This window comes from Narcine bancroftii, unplaced genomic scaffold (assembly GCF_036971445.1).
Source record: "Narcine bancroftii isolate sNarBan1 unplaced genomic scaffold, sNarBan1.hap1 Scaffold_123, whole genome shotgun sequence".
NCBI classification, from domain to species: Eukaryota; Metazoa; Chordata; class Chondrichthyes; order Torpediniformes; family Narcinidae; genus Narcine; species Narcine bancroftii.
This window is the reverse complement of record NW_027211858.1, coordinates 262,540-284,381: the sequence shown is the minus strand read 5'-3', so window position 1 is coordinate 284,381 and position 21,842 is coordinate 262,540. Positions and strand designations below refer to the sequence as shown.

At 45.8% G+C, this 21,842-nt stretch overlaps 1 long non-coding RNA gene across 1 annotated transcript; it reads left to right on the top strand.

The window, feature by feature from the left end:
• Window positions 1-2,415: 2,415 nt before the first annotated feature.
• On the top strand, window positions 2,416-11,189 carry LOC138750364 (uncharacterized). Its single transcript, XR_011349287.1, has 3 exons — window positions 2,416-2,480; window positions 8,416-8,514; window positions 11,003-11,189. It is a non-coding gene; the product is annotated as an uncharacterized lncRNA (long non-coding RNA).
• The last annotated feature ends 10,653 nt before the right edge of the window (window positions 11,190-21,842 follow it).

The following is a 21,842-nucleotide window of genomic DNA, read 5'->3' as shown; positions in this document are numbered from 1 at the left end:
CTGGCCGATTTCAGCCTTGCCATCAACCTGGCCAAGTGCTAGTTTGGGAAAGAGTCCATGCAGTTCCTGGGCCATACCATCACGGCCGAAGGAGCCACGCCCACCGCTGCAAAGGTCTCCGCTCTCAGGGAGTTACCATGTCCGGACAGCCTCAAGGAGCTGCAGGAGTTTGCGGGTATGGACTACTTTTACAACCGCTTCATCCCGGGATTTGATGGATGCAGCCGGTGCTGTATTAAAAATAAATATGTCTGATGATGTTAAAAATCCACTGGCTTATGATTCTCAGACATTGAATAAACACTCAAAAGAATTATTCTGCTGCTGGAAAATCATTTTTGTCCCTTGTATTAGCTCTGCAACATGTAGAAGAATGTGTTTGTGCTGCTATGGGATTAAGTATTGATCATAATTTTTGAGTAAGATTAAAAATAAGAATAGATGATGATTCAACTGGAGTTTAATTTTGCAAGAATAGGACTGAAGTATAAGACACTATAATGATATTAAGGGCCAGTGTCATTGAGGATTGCTTATTTAGATGTTGGATTTAGAGGTTTCTGCTATATTTGTTTTTATTCTATTGATTATGGCTGTGAAATCTATTAAGAACAAATCAGAGATTGCAGTTTAAAATTTTAACCTTTCAGAAGTCTAAAAATTTCTCCATGGGAAGGAGGTGTAATGGAATTGTGTTAACCTTTCAAATAAATCCTCAAAGGCTTAACTTTATCACACCACCAGACAGACAAAAAAAGGTATTAATTTGAATCCCACAATGAAAACATAAATCTGAATGACTAAAGTTAAATACAAATGATGTAAAAAAAATTATAATTCACCCAATTATATCGCACATTCATCAATTTAATCCACCATCTTCACACATAGTAAGTAGTCCGTTCTTCTTGGGTTAATTCTAAAGAAGAATCTCCCATTTAATCTAAAGTTGGTTTAGCCATTTTCTGTTGTCACAAACATTTCTGAAATAGATCCCTTTTTTTGCCCCATTTACAATTTTCAATTTTAGTTAACTTGGGTATCTTCAATTCCCGCCCAAATCCACCTGTGACAGCACTTGCATGGAATGACACCCGTTTACCATGTCGCTCTGTTCAACCTCACTCCTCAGTGCCCGACCGTTCACCGTGTCTATCTTTTCTTGGTTTGCCCTTCAAAATGTGACACCTCACACTTGTCTGCATTAAATTCCAACTGCCCTTTCTCCAGCTGGTCCAGATCCTTCTGCAAGCTTTCCTGGCTGTCCACAACTCCACCGTTCTTGGTGTCACCTGCAAACTTGCTAATCCAATTCACCACATTATTGTTCCAGCACCTATCCCTGAGGCACAGCTCTCGTCACAGGCCTCCACAGAGGATATATGGATGGATGTTAAAATTCTCAAATGTACATTAGTTAAAATGGTGTCAAATTACAAGGAACAGAAGTTGGCCATTCAGCCCACTGTGTCTGCTATCCCCTGATCTAAACTGTTCTCGCCTCTCATTCCAAGTTCTGGCTTTTTCCCCTGATCCCTTGATACCCTGACTCATTAAACATCTATTAATTCCGCCACCCCCCCCCCCCCCCCCCCACTTAAACTCCCTCAACAGTCCAGCAACAAATTCCATGACCTTCTGGTGAAATAAATTTCTCATCTGCTTTAAATAGGTATCTTCTAATTCTAAGACAATGTCTTTTTATCCAAGGGAAACATTATTCACATCTACTGTCCAATCCTTTCAGCATTGGAAAGGTTTCTGAGATATCCTCTCCTTCTTCTATACTCCAATGAAGAGTGGAGATATATCATCCTGGTAAATCTCTGCTCTCTCCCCAACATCAGCACATCCTTTTTAAGATAAACTTCGCAGTTCTCCAAATGAGGTCTCTCCCATGCCCCATCAACACCTCCCTACCCTTGAAACAAAGGCCAACATAGAATTTGCTTTCTTTTCCTGCCGATCCAACCTGGTGGTTACCCACTCACTATGTTTTCCTGAACGAGAACCCCCCCCCCAAGTCCCTTGACACTTGAAATAATTACATGTAATTTATGTAACAAATTTGAAATTTTTGGAAAGATTTGGGAATCCTATTTATAAACTGTAGGAATTAAGTTGTAATCGCCCAACCTGAACCTTCTGACTCCTAAAATCAAGAAAATTTGTTAGATTTTATTTGATAGCTTTTTAGTAATGTTTTTATAAATACTTTCCAGATGTTATCTTTCTTTTCTATTGGGTTGTTGGGCAGGGGGAATTTAAAAAAAAATACTATGTATTAATTTTTCATTATCTTTGAATGAGAAATTTATGTACGCATTTAATGCATGTGAAATTAAAATTTTCAAAGAGAAGCTTAACTTAACGTAATACATTTTGCTTATTTTCAAGAGTTGTGGAGAGTGAGTAGGCTTTTCATGGACGACAAAAGGATTTGGACTGTTTGGAAAGATGGCAGATGGAGTTTAATGTAGGTAAGTGTGAGGTGCTTTATTTTGGGAAGAATAACCAAGACGTATGCAGTGAAGGGGAAGGCATTGAGGAACAGAGGGACCTTGGAGGAATGGTTCAAAAGACAATAGGAGCAGGAGTAGGCCCTTCGGCCTGTCGAGCCAGCACCACCATTTTACAGATCATGGCTGATCACTACTATCAGTACCCCTTTCCAGCCTTATCCCCATAACCCTTAACTCCTTTGCCCACTAGAGTCTTATCTAATCTCTTTTGAACATAATCAGCGAATCTGCCTCGACCACCCTCAGTGGCAGAGCATTCCACAGATTCACACTTCTCTGGGTAAAAAAATGTTTTCTCATCTCCGTCCTAAAGGGCCTACCCTGTATTCTTAAACTATGCCCTCTAGTCCTCGTCTCCCCCACCACTGGGAACAAGTAATCCGACTTCACCCTGTCCATCCCCCTGATAATTTTGTATACCTCAATCATGTCCCCCCTCATCCTTCTAAACTCCATCGGATACAAGTCCAGTTTTTCTAGCCTTTCAGCATATGTCAACCCCGCCATCGCTGGAACTAACCTTGTAAATCTGCGCTGCACACCCACTATAGCTAGTATGTCCTTCCTCAAAATTGGAGACCAGTACTGGGTACAATACTCCAGGTGGGGTCTCACCAGGGCACTGTACAACTGCAGAAGGGCGTCTCTCTTCCTATACTCCAATCCCCTCTTTATGAAAGCCAACATGCCATTTGCCTTCTTCACCACATTCTGAACCTGCATGTTAGCCTTCAGTGACCGGTGAACAAGTAAACCCAGATCCATTTTCTCCTCCCCACTCCCTAGCCTGTCTCCATTTAAATAATACTCACCTTTCCTATTATTGCCCCCAAAATGGATAACCTCACATTTGCTCACATTGAACGTCATCTTCCATTCAGCAGCCCAAACCCCCAACCTGTCCAAGTCCCTCTGCATTTTCCTGACATCCTCCTCACACCCCACACCGCCACGCAGTTTAGTGTCATCTGCAAATTTGCTCATGTTATTAATAATACCCTCATCCAAATCATTTACATAAATTACAAACAACTGAGGACCCAATACCGATCCCTGCGGCACTCAACTCGTCACATCCTGCCATCCTGAAAAGGACCGGCTTACTCCAACCCTTTGTTTCCTATTTCTTAACCAATTTCCTATCCATGTCAGCACCTTACCTCCAATTCCATGCTCCCAGATCTTGCCCACTAGTCTCCCGTGCGGTACCTTATCAAAGGCCTTCTGGAAGTCCAAATACACCACATCCACTGGCTCTCCCAAGTCCACCCTCTTTGTCACATCCTCGAAAAATTCCAGAAGGTTAGTCAAGCATGACTTACCCTGAAGGAATCCATGCTGACTAGCCCTTATTCTATTTCTGCCTAAGTGTTCTGGTATTACTCCTTTTATGATAGATTCCAATATCTTCCCCACCACTGACGTCAGGCTGACCGGTCTATAATTTCCCGTTTTCTCCCTCCCTCCCTTCTTAAAAATCGGCACCACATCAGCCACTCTCCAATCCTCAGGGACCTCCCCCGAATCTATGGAACTTTGGAAAATGTCGACCAGTGCCTCCACAATTTCCATAGCAACTTCTTTAAGCACCCTGTGATGCAGCCCATCAGGTCCTGGGGTTTTATCAGCCCTCAGTCCCAACAATTTACTCACAACCTCCTGCTTCTAGATCTGGATATCCATTAGATCCCCTACTTCCCCAGGAAAGTTCCCCAAGTCTCTTGATACCGCATGACCACTACCCCCTAACTGACCATAACCTATATCCTCCTTGGTGAAGACCGATGCAAAGTATTTGTTAAATTCCTCAGCCATCTCCTTGTTTCCGGTAATAATTCCATCCTTTTCCATTCTTAATGGACCAATTTTAGACCGAACCAATTTCTTCCTCTTCACATATTTAAAAAAGCTTTTGCTATCCTCCATGATATTATTTGCTAATTTCCTCTCATACTTCATTTTCCCCTCTCTTATGACTTTCTTAGTTACCCTCTGATGCTCTTTGAAGGTTTCCCAATCCTCTAGCTTCCAACTCCACTTCTCTATCTTATACTTACTCCCTTTGGATTTGATATTGCACTTGATTTCATTAGTTAGCCACGGTTGCCATTTGCATCTCCTAGAGCCTTTCCTCCACTTTGGAATAAATTTGTCCTGAATCCTGTGGAAAATGTCCAAAAGCACCTGCCATTTTTCCCGAGTTCTCCTCCCAGCTAGTGTATCTTTCCATTTTATTTTGGCTAGCTCCTCCCTTATAGCTGCATAATCCCCTTTATTTAACTGCAGTACAGATGCTTCCGACTTCCTTTCTTTTTCCCTTTCTAATTGCAGCTCAAAAGTAACCATACCATGCTCACTATTCCCTAATGGCTCTCCTACATTGAGGTCACTTATTAACTCTGCGTTGCTGCAATGTACCAAGTCCTGAATCGACTTCCCCCTGGTAGGTTCCTCCACTAGCTGCTCCAAGAAAGTATCTCGTATTGGGTAGGACATGTAACACCAGCATCGTATAATTCAAAAGCAAGAGGAGTAGCTATATTAATTAGTAAAAATGTGCCATTTAAAATAGAAGAGGAAATAATAGATCCAGCAGGGAGATATGTAATGATAAAATGTCAGATATATTCAGAGTTTTGGAATCTACTCAATGTATATTCACCTAACGAAGAAGATCAAAAGTTTATGGAAGATATCTTTTTGAAGGTAGCAGATACGCAAGGGAACATATAAATAGGAGGGGATTTCAACCTGAATTTGGATTCAAATATGGATAAAACTGGGGAAAAAAATTAACAGAAAGAACAAAGTAACCAAATTATAATTAAATCAATGGAAGAAAGTATTTCGTAGACATTCAATAAACTCACTCTCTTGTGTTCCTGCCCCCGTCTGATTATCCCAGTCCACTTTCATGTTGAAGTCCCCCATAACTACCGTATTGCTACCACTTTGACATGCCACTCTTAATTCCTGATTTATACCTCTATATCTGAGCTACTTTTCGGAGACCTGTAAATGACCCCCATTATGGTCCTCATGCCTTTACAATTTCTTAATTCTATCCAAACAGACTCTACCCACCTGTTTCAGTGTCTTTCCTTTCAAACGCCTGAATTTCATTTCTTACCAACAGAGCTAACCCACCCCCTCTTCCCAACTTTCTGTCTTTTCTATAGGACGTGTACCCAGGAACATTGATTTCCCAATCCTGCCCTTCCCGCAGCCATGCCTCCGTAACTCCGACATCTCCTGTCCAAGCTGCAGATTGCAAGGGCTGTAAAGTGCTGCCACTGCCTGTTCACACCGAGTACTTCATGCATGAAGCGAGGGAGAGAGAGAGAGATCTAGGTATAATACCACCACCTGGTGTCCGGACTCGCAAACTACAGGATACATGATTTTTATTTTTCATGGGAGTGTTGGAGTATGAGAGGAGACTTGATTAAGGTTAACAAAATAGAGCAAGATGGATAATATGGAGCTCCAATGAACAGGGAGGTCTCACCTGTGAAGGAGCAAGTGTGAGATCCCCCAGTTCATTCTTGCTTGGGCAGTGGTGGCCAATTGCAAGACAGCTCCAATTAGGGGAAGAGAATATGCTGTTTCAGGTCATGGGTTTGAAACGGTTTCCCCAGTTGTGCCATTCAGACTCAAGAGAGCAGATGCTTGCAGACAGGAAGGAAACCTAGTTTTATTGTGGAGAATTGCTTGTTTTTCGGGGTGAAGGTTGTTTGTGGTCTGAGATTCCTAAATACTTTACAATGGAAGCAGCACTTTTCCTTGTGCCTGATTGCTACATCGCGGGTAAAATGTCTCAAATCTATCACTCAGCCAGTACTTTTGGTCATTGATTTGGAGAGAGAGTGATGGCTTGGCAATATTTATAGCATGGTGAGTCCAAAGCTCTCAAAGTGACAGTGTGGAAGGAGTTTGTCTGTTCTTTGTGTTTTCTGCCACCCTTGAGAACTTAAAAAGTGTCCGTGAATTGTGGTATTGGTGAGACACAAGCTTGGTTTGCCCTCTTTTTGTTCTGTATGTCTATAAAGTTTCAGTTTAGGGATAAAATGTCCAGACACTGTTCTGTTCAAAAGTCTAGTAACCAAATCAGATTCTCCCGAGTTCTTGTCATGGATATGCATCAAGAAGCCTGTTTTGCAGCAGTCGTGTTGCATTAGAGGTGCACATACAATTTTCAAAAATAATGAGTTTGAAACCAGAAAAAGATCAGGTCGTGCCCAAAGGTTCATCTGTGCTGTTGAATTGAATTGATGCCCCCAGGTCCAGAATGTGCACTTCCACCCCATGGTCTTGAGCTTTCCAAATCGCCAATGAACTTACGGCCCCCTTGAGCTGTGGAGTGTGTGAGGAAATCCACACAGACACCAAGAGGATGTAGAAACTTCTTGCAGTCAGTGCTGACTTGATCCTGGGGTGACTCGTGCTGGAGAGGTGGGACTACTGTCCTGCCTTCACCTTGTGATGGCTGATTTTTGTCTGTTGGTGGATGGAGGTCTGACATGATATTCCCTTGGCCTTGAGGGAAAGAAGAGTAGAAATTGCAAGGGCTCTGACAGAAATATTTAAAACCTGTTTATCCACGGGTGAGGTGCCAGAGGAATGGATGTAATCTAATGTTCCCTTGTTTAAAAACGGCTTCAAAAGCAAACCAGGTGAGCCTGACAAAATAGGTAAATTATTGGAGGGTAATCAGAGAGTACCTCGAAAAGAATCTGTTCAAATAGCTGGCCTTGATCAACCATCGCATAGAATACAGGAGTCGGGCAGTGAGGTTGAGACTAGACAAGATATTGGTGAGGCTCTTTTGTGAGTACTGTGTGCAGTTCTGGTCACCAAATGAGAGGAAAGCTATCAATAAAGTAGAGAGGGTGCAGAGAAGATTTACGTCAATGTTACCTGGATATCAGCAACTAGATTACAAAGAAAGATTGAGCAAATGAAGTCTTTATTCTTTGGATTGTAGATGGTTGAGAGGGGATTTGATCGAAGTCTTTAAAATTACTAGGAGGATAGAACGAGTTGATGTGGAGAGACTTTTTTCATTGCGGGGAGCAGGGATTGAATCAGGAGGTAAAAGTTTGGAAGTAACATGAGGGGAAACTTCTTGACTCAGAGTGGTGGCTGAGTGGAGTGAGCTTCCGGGAAAAGTAGTGGCGGCAGGGTCCATTTTGTCATTTCAGGGAAAATTTGAGGGGAGGGGAATGCAGAGAGGTGGTACGAGAGGAGAATATTTCGTTCAGTGTAGACAAGAAGGGCCAAATGACCTGTTTCTGTGCTGTAATTGTTATAGGGTTAAAATGTGTGGCAGTAACTTGGAAGTCCGATGCGTATTTGGGAATGGGTCGATAGCCACACTGAAATAGGCCGTTGTATCCCACTTGAAATAATTACATTGAATTCACGGAACAAATTTGAATTTCTCTTTTGAAGATTTGGGATGTGTATTTTCCAATTGTAGGAATTAAGTTGTAATCACCCAACACGAACTTTCTTACTCCTAAAACCAAGAAAAGCAAGATTTTATTTGAGAGTTTTGCTCAATTTTTATGAATACTATCTAGATGTTTCCTCTCTTTATTGTTTTCTATTGGGCAGCTGTGGGAGGGGTTACTTTTTAAATCACTATGCATTAATTTTATCTTATATTCAAATAAGAAATTTAGGTTTTTTCATGCATATGTTAAATTAAATGTAAAAATGTTACAAATAAGAAAAATGAAGAATTGTTTCAGGAACTGGTGATCTTCCATGAGTGCCATTAACCCCAGGCAGCAGGAATGTGTGAACGAAACACAAAACTGGCCAGAACAACTGAGGAAATACGGCTAAAAGTGCCCAAAAAGGTGCTGATGCCACCTTGATTTTAATGCAGGTGACACCGAGGAATGCGTTGGGGCAGAGATGGTACATGGACAGCCAATACGGACGTCTTGGGGAACAAAGACCGCACCACCAGTCGGGATGGATAATGGTGGGTAATGAATTAGCAAATATTAGAGACACCGATAGAGAGCGACACACATACCCAGACAGACAGACAGACAGACACACACACACACACACACACACACACACACAGGCAGAGACAGAGAGAGACTCTGACAGCGAGAGAGAGACAGAGATACACACAGACGGAGACAGACACAGACAGACAGATAGAGAGACACACACAGACGGAGAGAGAGATACACACAGACAGAGACAGGGAGACACACATAGAGACAGAGAGACACACACACGACACAGAGACAGACATGCACACAGACAGACACAGAGAGACACACATAGAGACAGAGAGAGACACACACACGACACAGAGAGACAGATACACACACACACACACAGAGACACACACACACAGACACAGAGAGAGTCACACATTGAGACACAGAGGGAGAGACAGAGAGAGAGACACACACACAGACAGCGACACACACAGACAGCGACACACACAGAGACACAGAGAGGGAAACACACACAAACAGACAGAGAGAGAGACACAGAGAGAGAGAGAGACACACACACGCACAGACCCACACAGAGAGAGACACAGACAGAGAGAGAGACATGGACAGAGAGACATGGACAGAGAGACATGGACAGAGAGACACGGACAGAGAGACACAGACAGAGAGACACAGACAGAGAGACACAGACAGAGAGACACAGACAGAGAGACACAGACACACGGACACACAGACACACAGACACAGAGAGATACACACACAGAGAGAGAGACACACACACAGAGACAGACACAGAGACAGACACAGATACAGAGACACAGACGGAGAGAGACACACACACACATACCCAGACAGACAGACACACTCACACACAGACACAGATAGACAGATATACAGACCCAGACACACAGAGAGACTCATACAGACAGAGAGAGAGACACTGACAGCGAGAGAGAGACAGAGAGAGAGACATGGACAGAGAGACATGGACAGAGAGACACAGACAGAGAGACACAGACAGAGAGACACAGACAGAGAGACACAGACAGAGAGACACAGACAGAGAGACACAGACAGAGAGACACAGACAGAGAGACACAGACAGAGAGACACGGACACACAGACACGGACACACAGACACAGAGAGATACACACACAGAGAGAGAGACACACACACAGAGACAGACACAGAGACAGACACAGAGACAGAGACACAGACAGAGAGAGACACACACACACATACCCAGACAGACAGACACACTCACACACAGACACAGAGAGACAGATATACAGACACAGACACACAGAGAGACTCATACAGACAGAGAGAGAGACACTGACAGCGAGAGAGAGACAGAGAGAGAGACACAGACAGAGAGACACAGACAGAGAGACACAGACAGAGAGACACAGACAGAGAGACACAGACAGAGAGACACACAGAGAGACACAGACAGAGAGACACAGACAGAGAGACACAGACAGAGAGACACAGACACACGGACACACAGACACAGACACACAGACACAGAGAGATACACAGAGAGAGAGAGAGAGACACACACACAGAGACATACACAGAGACAGACACAGATACAGAGACACAGACAGAGAGAGAGACACACACACATACCCAGACAGACAGACACACTCACACACAGACACAGAGAGACAGATATACAGACCCAGACACACAGAGAGACTCATACAGACAGAGAGAGAGACACTGACAGCGAGAGAGAGACAGAGAGAGAGACATGGACAGAGAGACATGGACAGAGAGACACAGACAGAGAGACACAGACAGAGAGACGCAGACAGAGAGACGCAGACAGAGAGACGCAGACAGAGAGACGCAGACAGAGAGACGCAGACAGAGAGACGCAGACAGAGAGACGCAGACAGAGAGACGCAGACAGAGAGACGCAGACAGAGAGACGCAGACAGAGAGACACAGACACACGGACACACAGACACAGAGATACACACACAGAGAGAGAGACACACACACAGAGACAGACACAGAGACAGACACAGAGACAGAGACACAGACAGAGAGAGACACACACACACATACCCAGACAGACAGACACACTCACACACAGACACAGAGAGACAGATATACAGACACAGACACACAGAGAGACTCATACAGACAGAGAGAGAGACACTGACAGCGAAAGAGAGACAGAGAGAGAGACACAGACAGAGAGAGACACAGCGAGAGAGTCACAGACATACACACAAAGAGACACACACAGACAGAGACAGACACAGAGACAAACACAGAGTGACACAAAGAGAGACACAGATAGAGAGACATAGACACAGACTGAGAGAGAGACACAGACAGAGAGAGAGAGAGACACAGACAGAGAGAGAGAGAGAGACACAGACAGAGAGAGAGAGAGACACAGAGAGATAGAGACACACACAGACTGACAGAGAGAGACCCCTTGGTTGTGCACTTAACTCCCTCATCTCTCCTGGCAGGATCTCATCACCTTTCTTACCCGTGGACCATGACATCTGTCTGCTCATCCTCCTTCCTGAGAATGGTGTGAACTCTACCCTAGAAACCCCACAGCAAAGAAAAGAGACCCTTCTGCCCTTCTCGTCCATGGTGAAATATCATTCTGCCAGTCTCATCGACCTGCACCCAGTCCCTAACCCTCCTGACTTCTCACATCCATGGATCTCTGCAATTGATTCTTAAAACGTAAGAGTTTGAATGTTAAATGGCAGACCATTGAGGAGTGTTGTCAAACAAAGGGATTGAGGAACTGTGGTACAGAACTGCCCGAAAGTGGAGTCCCTTGTAGAGATGGGGGGGTGGGGGGGAGTGAAGAAAGCTTCTGGTATTTTGGCCTTCAGAAATGAGAGGATTGAGTGCAGGAGGTGGGAGGCCACGAGGAAGTTGGACGAGGCATGGGTGAGGCCAACTTGGGAACGTTGTGTGCCGTTTGGGTGGCCGGAGGAGAGGAAGGATAGGAATGAGACAGCGCGTCGAGGAGAGGGACAAGAAGGTGGTCTGGCTTTCGGGGTTTGAGTTCCAGGGGAAGGTTGGACAGGCTGGGACTTTATTCCCTGGAGCGTAGAAGATTGAGGAAGATTTGAAAATTGTGAGGGGGGACGGATCGTGTCCATGGGGACAGGCTGTTTCCAAGGAGAGTGGGAGAGATTCAAAGAGGAGGACATGGATTGAGATTGAAGGGGGATTTTTTTCCCTCAGAGGAGGGTGGGAGCGTGGAATGAGCTTTGGGCCAAGGTGGTGGAGGTGGGATGGACTGGACTCTTGGTGGGGGGGGGGGAATGTGGGGCAGGTTCTGGTGTGGAAATGTGCAGCCTGAAGGGGAGATGGACTGGAGGCCCGAGGCAGCTCTCGGACCCTTCCCCAGTTGGACGAGGTTCTCAGGAGAGAGGGGGCTCCAAAGGGCTGGACCTCGAGCCCTGGGGCTCCATCCAGGGGCTCGGGGTGGTGGAGAGGAGATCCCGTGGAGGGGTGGCCCAAGCTCTCGCGAGAGCGACCCCTGGTGGCTGCCATGTTGTTGATCTTTGCCGCCTTTGGAGGAGTTGGTGGCGAGCGGGAGGGGGAGAGAGGTTCATGTCGGTTCCTCACGGGCGGGAATCGGGGCATTTTGGGAGCGAGACCAGGGAGGACAGAGATTCCACGGGTCGCCCTTTGGGTCGGGGGCGGCTGGAGCTCGGAGGGGAACGGGCAGGGGGATGGTTGTGAGGTGGGCCGGGGAACCGTGAGGGAGTTTGGGTCGGGGTGGCGTTATGGTTTGTGGTAGTCGGGGACCCGCGAGGCTGAAGGGGGCGGTCGGGGTCTGTGAGGCTGTGGGGGGGGAGGGGGATCCGCGAGGCTGAGTGGGATCGGGGACCCGCGAGGCTGAGGAGGGTTGCGGCCCGCGAGGTTGAGGTGGGTCGTAGCCCGCTAGGCTGAGGGGCGTCGCGGCCTGCGAGTCTGAGGGGAGTCGGGGCCAACGAGGCTGAGGGGGGAACGCTCCAACGAGGCTGAGCGGTGTCGGGGCAAGCGAGGCAGACGGGTGTCGGGGCCCGCGAGGCAGAGGGGGGGGTTGGGGCCTGCGAGGCAGAGGGGGGAGAGGGACGGGGACCCAGAAAGGTGAGGGGGTCGGGGACCCAGAAGGGTGAGGGGGTCGGGGACCCAGGAGGGTGAGGGGGTCGGGGACCCAGGAGGGTGAGGGGGTCGGGGACCCAGAAGGGTGAGGGGGGTCGAGGACCCAGAAGGATGAGGGGAACCCGCCAGAGGGGTGTGGGAGATCTGCCAGAGGAGTGAGGGACACGCAAGGCTGTGGGGGGCGGGAATCCTGCGTGACTGAGGGGGACGGGTATCCAGAAGTTTGAGGGACACGCAAGGCTGAGGTACTCGTGGAACCAGAAGGGTGAGGGGAATGAGGACCCAGAAGGGTGAGGGTGATCAGGACCCAGAAGGGTGAGGGTGATCAGGACCCAGAAGGGTGAGGGTGATCAGGACCCAGAAAGGTGAGGGGGGACGGGGACCCAAAAAGCTGAGGGGGGACGGGGACGGGGACCCAGAAGGCTGAGGGGGGACGGGGACGGGAACCCAGAAGGCTGAGGGGGGAAGGGGACGGGGACCCAGAAGGTTGAGGAGGTACGGTGACCCAGAAGGCTGAGGGGGGACGGGGACGGGGACCCAGAAGGCTGAGGGGGGAAGGGGACGGGGACCCAGAAGGTTGAGGAGGTACGGTGACCCAGAGGGCGGAGGGGGGACCGGGACGTGGACCCAGAAGGCTGAGGGCACCTGCGAGGCTGAAGGTGGGGGTGGGAACCCGTGTGGTTTGGTGGATCCGTATGGTTGAGGGGATCGGAGAACTGCGAGTGTGAGGGGGACCCGTGAGGTTGAGGGAATCCCGGCCCCATGGATGGGAATGAGCAGGAAGGTGTGCTGGTCAGTGGGACAAGAATATCAGTTCACCACAGACTGTAAGCTTTCAGCTCTGTAATGAGACGTCATTAACTATGACACCGACAGCCCAACCCTCTTTCTCCCAGTTTCACTGCAGACATTGGAAGACGGTCCTCTTTAAATTCTACAAATATGTTAATGTTAAGAGGAAAGCTAGAGACAAAATTGGTCCCTTAGAAAATCAGATTCGAAAACTGTGTGTGGAACCTTGAGAAATGGGGGAGATATTGAACAGTTTCTTTTCTTCGGTATTCACTAAGGAGAAGGATATTGGGAGATGTGGGATAAAAAAAGCAAATTGGGTAAATATGGGGAATATAGAGATTACAAAAGGTGTAGTTTTAAGGCTTTTGAAGAATATAAAGGTGGATAAGTCTCCGGGACCAGACGGGATCTTCCCCAGGACATTGAGAGAAGTGAAGGAGGAAATAGCAGAGGCTCTGGCGGTAATTTTTCAAATGTCATTAGATATGGGGATAGTGCCGGAGGATTGGCGCATTGCGCATGTGGTTCCGTTATTTAAAAAGGGTTCAAGGAGGAAGCCTGGCAACTATCGGCCTGTAAGTTTGACGTATGTGGTAGGTAAATTAATGGAGAAAATTCTTAGAGATAGTACTTATAAACATCTGGATAGACAGGGTCTGATCAGGAGCACTCAACATGGATTTGTGGGAGGAAGGTCATGTTTGACCAATCTGATTGAATTTTTTGAAGAGGTGACTAGGAATGTGGATGAGGGTAGCGCAGTGGATGTTGTCTATATGGACTTCAGTAAGGCCTTCGATAAGGTACCACATGGAAGGTTAGTTAGGAAGGTGCAGTCTTTAGGCATAAATTTTGAGATAGTCAAATGGATTGAACATTGGCTGAAAGAGAGAGGCCAGAGAGTGGTAGTGGATAATTGTCTGTCAGGTTGGAGGCCGGTGACCAGTGGTGTGCCTCAAGGATCTGTATTGGGCCCATTGTTGTTCGTTATATACATTAATGATCTAGATGATGGGGTGGTGAATTGGATTAGTAAATATGCAGACGATACTAAGATAGGTGGAATAGTGGATAATGAAGAAGGTTTTCAAGGATTGCAGAGGGATTTGGGCTGCTTAGAAAAGTGGGCTGAAAAATGGCAGATGGAATTTAATGCTGATAAGTGTGAGGTGCTTCATTTTGGTAAGAAGAATCAGAATAGGACATATGTGGTAAATGGGAGAGCATTGAGGAATACAGAAGAGCAGAAAGATTTAGGAGTGACGGTACATCGTTCCCTGAAGGTAGAAACTCACGTGAATAGGGTGGTGAAGAAGGCTTTTAGTATGCTGGCCTTTATCAATCATTGCATGGAATATAGGAGTTGGGAGGTGATGTTGAGATTGTATAAGACGTTGGTGCGGCCTAATTTGGAGTTCTGTGTGCAGTTCTGGTCGCCTAATTATAGGAAGGATATAAACAGAGTGGAGAGAGTGCAGAGAAGGTTTACCAGAATGTTGCCTGGGTTTAAGCATCTGGACTATGGGGAGAGATTGGACAGATTGGGTCTTTATTCTTTGGAGCGTAGAAGGTTGAGAGGGGATTTGATAGAAGTATTTAAGATTATGAAAGGGATAGACAGAATGCATGTGGATAGACTATTTCCGTTAAGAGGAGGAAAGTTTAAAACAAGAGGACATGAGTTAAGAATTAAGGGGCAGAGGTTTAGAGGTAACATGAGGGGGAACTTCTTTACTCAGAGAGTGGTAGCTGTGTGGAATGATCTTCCGGGAGAAATAGTGGCGGCGGAGTCAATTGTATTATTTAAGAAAAGGTTGGACAGGTATATGGATGAGAGGAAGATGGAGGGTTATGGGCATTGTGCAGGGAGGTGGGATTAGAAAGGGGTGTTTGGTTCGGTGCAGACTAGAAGGGCCTAATGGCCTGTTTCCGTACTGTAATTGTTATGTTATGTTAAAATAATTCAAATACCGCTGGGAGCGGACCCGCCGAAGCCACAGATTAGAATCTGCATCTCAGATGGTGAAGTCTTCAGATTTTTCTTTAAAATATTGTTTACATTGTAAAACCATTTGGAAAGTGCATTAACATATATTGCAATGTTCAATTCAAAAGGAAAAACTAGCACTAAGCAAGGTTCAAAAAAAAACACACAGGAATAAAGTGCCATCATCTTGGAGATGGATTTCACAGTGACTAAGGACAAGATTTGTTCTTGTCTCTACCTGTGCACACACGAGGATGAGAGCAGTGTTTGAGATGCTCTAGCCAGAAAGAATTCCGATCCATATCCCCACAGTTTTATTCCTCGTATTTCAGATTGAAATAGCAGAGAATGAGAATCCAGGCAAAAGGACAGAAGCCCAGACCAAGCAACAATTTGAGCAGAAGGATTTAGTTCCACCGGTAGAGAGAGAGAGAGAGAGTGGAAGGACACTGTCAGAATGCCCATAGGATTTAACCTGTTTAAAAGCAGGTGGCACAAATCTGTGCAGAGGGGCACAATTTAAAGGCGATTGCAGATGTTTGATTGGGAAGCTGCAGGAATTCAGCCCATCAGAATGAAGTAAATGCAATATCCAGAGAGAGAAACCTTGGGCTTTTCTCTGGAGTGATGCAGGAAGCTCATAGAGTGAATGGATTTGAGGCAGAGCTTGGTGGAGGAGCAGGCAGTGCTGAGGAAACACAAGGCTGCTGAAGGACTTGTAGAAAGAGAACGTGCAGAAGGCTGCGGGTGCCTGGAGTGCATGGCCGGGCAGGATGGTGTGGTTTGGAATAATAGGGACCTTTAACATTTAGACAGGCACATTGATGCAAGAAAAATAGTGGGTTTACGGGTGTGAGGGGTGAAAGGTTCAGTTTGTAGTAGGTTTGATCAGTTGTCTTGTGACACCAATACCCCTGAGCAAAAATCTCTACAAAAGTATGGACACTGCCCAGGACATCTCATGTAAAAACCCGCCACATTTGGGAACATTTGCAGGGAACGCTGCTGTCAGAGAGCAGCAGCAATCAAGGATCCACATCACCCGCTCTGTTCTCACTGCTCCCATCAGGAAAGAGGTATAGCCAGGTTCAGGAACAGCTGCTACCCCTTCACCACGAGACTCAACACACATTCAGGGACTCATTTAAAGACTCTCCCTTTTGCACTTTGAATTTTTTCTCTCTCTATTGCAGTTTGTTTTCATATCCACATTTTCAGAGATTACAAGGAGATGAGTCCAGTTGGGGAAACTTGGTTTTGGTCTATATAATGGTTACATTCATCCCCTTTTATTGTTCATTTATATTAGTGTCTGGGCCCCTATGTGGTCCAGGTACAGCTGACATACCTTTACCAAAGGGTCACGTTTATGTGATTTTTTTTTCCCGTAGGTAACAGCAGTTCATTTCCACAGCCCAGCGTGCTATCGGACATCCAGTTGATCGTGATACATCTTTTCGCGAAGGCCAGTGCTATTTTTATAAATGAGATTAGATATTTGGTCAAGTTGTCGCTTGTTTCCATGAAGATATTGCTCCAGGTCTCACGTGGATGCCACTCCTGTGATCGTGGTTAATTTTTCTGCGCTTTCTTGCCAAAATGGCCTCACTTTCACGCACGACCACGTAGAAAAGTTTAATGAAGCTCATCATCCCATTGGCCTTCATTTCGGTTGAAGCACTGCATGCAGATTTTACAAAGCAGTCTGAAACCCTTTTTCCACGGGAATCCCAGTTCATTGGCCATGCAGTGTCTCAGGTTAGGAAGCCCTTGGTCCCATTTCCACTGGGACACAAGATTGCTTTTCCACTGAACACAACTCATCCCCGGGGAGCGGAGTGTTCTGCCTTCGACTGGAAACAGGTAATTTTCTGCTGTCTCTCTTCCACTGGTTTTACCATCAGGCCGACGTCGGCAAACGCCGAGGATATGAGTAGGGTTAGAGGTGGCGTGAAATGACATCGTTTGACACTGGCATTTGGACAGTGTCCCTTTTCCACTGGACCCTGTCCCAGTAAATTCCCGGGATTGGCCATGAGGGGCTGTACTTTTGAAGTTGAAACACTTTGCAGAGCAAAGTCTTGGAATTTAATTTCTTCAACTATGTACGCTATTCTGGCGCTCCATCCTGTAGGATGTAGATGGTTCCTTTCATAGCACCTGAATCAATTCCTGACTAATCACAGAGCACTTCTGGTGTAGGGATTGCTTCAAGTGGAATTTGAGTTTGAGAGCATTTTGAAAACCACAGGTCTAAGTTATAGGGAAAGGTTAAGCAAAATTTTTATTCTGCGGAGCATAAAAGGTTGAGGTTGGATTGGGTTGAGGTATTTAAAATTATTGGGGTATAGATTTGACGTGGGTTGAGAGAAAGGGGCAGAAGTTTCGAGGAAATGTGAGGGGGGGACTTTCACTCAGAGTGTTGGGTGTGTGGAATGGACTTGCAGATGAAGTGGAGGAGGCAGGCTCAATATTAGCTCTTAAGGAGAAGTTGGATATGTATTTGGACAGGAAAGGAATGGAGGGTCAAGGGGCGAGTGTAGGTCAATGGGATTAGGTAGGACAAAGTGTTCGGCGTGGACTCGAAGGGCAAAGTTGGCCTATTTCGATGCTGTAATAGTTGGAGAGGTAAAACGTGTATGTGAACATTTTGGGTCCAGTGACCATAGATTAGTTTCCAATCAATTATGGATAAGAGTGGGGTCTGCTGCAACAGCACCACTCAATCAATGCACCGGACACAGTTAATCAGGAAAGATGTTTATTCAGACTTGTTCCTCTCTTAGGTCTCTTGCCCACGACCTTACCAGAGAGAGGGGGATCTTTTTCTCTTCTATCCATTAGTGACTGGTGTCATCCTCTGTTCTGCTAATATTTCAAAACAGCACTGAGCCCACGTTAAATGTTCCACTTGAAACTCAAACATGTTACAGACTAAACCAAGCCAGTCATCTTTGCTAAAATTAATGATGAGGGAGAAAATGAAGGGAATAGAAAGCAAGGGAGTAACAGGGAGAGGATGCAGAAAATAATGCAGGCTGAATGAGAGGGGAAAGAAATCAGGCTTCAGATGATTAAGGAAGACGAGGCGAAAGAAGGAGACCCTAGGACACTGCCACCCTATGTTGAGAATGAGGACTCAAAAGATTCCTTGTGGGCAAGGCTATCTGCATGTGCTTCCCAGCAGCCACCGTGACCAGTCCTGCATCTCACTTGATTCAATAAAAGGTGGTTTCAGACTTGGCTCTGACGTAAACAATTTGCTCATTTTCAAACCAACTTTCCTCCCTCCGTCATTGATGGGCGTGACACTGTGCACGAGTGAGGAAGATGGGGTGAAAGATCTTGAACTGAAAGTTACCTGCAGTAATTGGAAACCTGCCTTCCAGAGAGCTTCAATCATGTCAATGTTTCACCAGTTGTTGGACTTTACCAGCGATGAAACAGCGTCCCACTCCCACAGTGTTTCCTGTTACTAACTTGGACAGGAGTAAAAAAATGATTCACACAAAGAATTATAAACCAGGGGAAAGATATACTCTGAAAACAACAAGAAATGTTGTTCATATCCCACTGTGCTCCCGATAGAAGTCAAAATCCAATGGGCTTTATGAACTAAAACACAAATGGAACTTAACCCAAGATTATTCCCCCACCCCCCGTCCTATTAAATGTTGAATCCTGTTGTGTGAAGAAGGAGTTGCCTGGAACGTTAGCCCATCCCAGAAAGCTCACCAGACTTGGACTGCAGATCAACACTTAAGGATGACCAGCCGCAGCTTAATTTAATGCAATGCTTATTCCCCCCCTCCAGCAAAAATCTTCAGCATTGCTTCATTGAAACTGGTCTAATTCCAAATAAGATCAGCAATGTCTTTTGGACCGAGTACAAAAGAGAGAGAGCTGAGGTACCTTCGAAACCCAGAACCAAATACATGCAACATTCAGTGGCAGCTCTCCTTGCATCTAATCAAGCACTTTTGAGCCACTATGAACTGTTCCCCAAGAGAATTCATCCAACCATCCATGAGTGCATTCCTGTCAACTCGAAAGCCGAGAGGGGATTTGGTAGAGTATTTAAAATTACAAGAAGGATGGATAGAGTTGATGTGGATAGGCAATTCCATTGCAAGTGGGAGAGATTGAAACAAGAGGTCTTGAGTTAAGAGGCAAAAGTTTTGAAGTAACGTGAGGGGGAACTTCTTGACTCAATGGTGGCTGAGTGGAGTGAGCTTCCGGGAGAAATAGTGAAAGCAGTGTCCATTTTGTCATTTAAGAGAAAATTGGAGGGGTGGGGAATGGAGAGAGGTGGTACTGGAGGAGAGTATTTAGTTCTGAGCAGACGAGAAGGGCCAAATGACCTGTTTCTGTGCTGTAATTGTTCTAGGGGTAAAATGTGTGGCAGTAACTTGGAAGCTCAACATGAACCTTCCGACTCCTAAAATCAAGAAATTTAAGATGTTAGATTTTATTTGAAAGGTTTGGTAAATTTTTATAAATACTATCCAGATGTTTTTTTCTTTTTTTCTTTACATCAGGAAAAATTAAATGAAATGGTTCTTGCAGTCAAGAGCAAGAGAATTCCTCCAATCCAGCCCTTGCCCACAAACACCCCCCCCCCCCCATTCTGGGATCAACCCATCAGCAGCGTCCACTTCAGAGACAAACCTCAGGCACAAACATCCCAAAACCATCATCCCAAGACAAGGGGTTAATTTTTTTTAATCACTATGCATTCATTTGATGTTATTTCAAATAAAAAATTAGTTTTTAATGCATATGTGAAATTAAATAATTTAAAAAAAATAAGATGAATGAAGAATTATTTCAGGAATTATCAATCATCCACTACTCCCATTAACCCCAGACACCAGTACTGAATGAAAAACTAAACTGGCCAGATTGACTGAGTAAACACAGCTAAAATTGGCCAAAAGGTGCTGATGCCATCATTGATTTAAATGCAAGAGACACTGAGGACTGCATTGGGACAGAGATGGTCCATGGACAGCCAATACGGATGCCTTGGGGAACAAAGCCCGCACTGCCAGTTGGGATGAATTAGATTATGACATCAGCAAATATTAGATACCCCCCCCCCACAGAGAGACCCAGCCTTGATTTTCATTTTTTATATTGATAGAGAGATCCCAGACATCACCAAATGTACCGAGACCCCACCGCATGTTATCAGTTAAAGGCAACGTATTCCTCTCTAATGGAACTTTTACTACCTCTATTACAGGAAACATCCTCCCTGCCTCATTTGCCATTGGAACGTTAGGCCCGCTTGTCGTCACAAGGCCAGAAAACGCTTGAGTCAGAATACTGATCATCGTTTGAGGAGTGACGAAGGAATTTGTGAGCACGATAAGAATCCTGTTTCCCTCTGGTCTGAGATTGGATGGTGAGTCCTCAGCTACACATCCCTGCAACACACTCTCCTTCGCCAACAACTGCCTCACACTCCTATTCACCCCACCAGCTCCGTGCATTCCCCCTCATTCACCTGCGATTTTCCCCCCCACAAACACCTGTTAACCTGCCACCTCCACTGAAGAGTGGGTGAACACACAAATCCCTTGCAGACGGGGCCAGATTTGATCCAGAGTCATTGACTTAACAGGACCATAACACCACCTGTGGCATAAATATTCCCAAACCAATGCTCTAGGGCACTGGGAGAGCAAACAGCTCAAATTCTGCATTTGAGAAGTTTGAACTGCTGCACAACCATCAGGATCAAAGAAAACCCTAGTTTGCTTAGTTTTCAGCTGTCATAGACCACAAAAGGCTTCCAAACCAAAATTCATAAGACAAGCCCCACAAACAAACAAATCTCTCATAAAGCTCTAACACTCCCCTATCGAGAGGTATCATCTCCTCAAACATCTCAATGCCACAGGTGAGAAAACTGTTTTAACTCCCACTCCAAATTAAAAAGGTGCTATTCCCTTAATTGCAGCTCTCTTGAAGGGCGGAGATGGGCCTTGTTTAAAGGGCCAGCCACAATTTACTGAGATATTTCACACCTGAATTAATTGTCCTCCTGATTCCAGCTCAGGGTTTCAAACAGGAGAGTTTCCCCACTCTCGTCACTTGCAGCTTTCAGGCAGAGATGAGGTGATGCTGCCATCAGTGGAAGGTAGGAAGCCTGGTTTTACTGTGGCTGCTTTTTCTGGGGTGGTTCTTTGAGTTGTTGGGGTGGAAGGAATCCGGTGTTTGTGGAAGCCCCTGTTTGTGGGTAGTTTGCAAACTGGTGTTCCATGTGGTTCGTGGGTAGTGAGCCAGAGAAATGTGTTGTTTTAATGTGTGTGGTTTACGGTGCCTGCAACTTTAGCTCTTGTCTTGGGATGATGGTTTTGGGATGTTTGTGCCTGAGGTTTGGCTCTGAAGTTGTCGGACTCTGG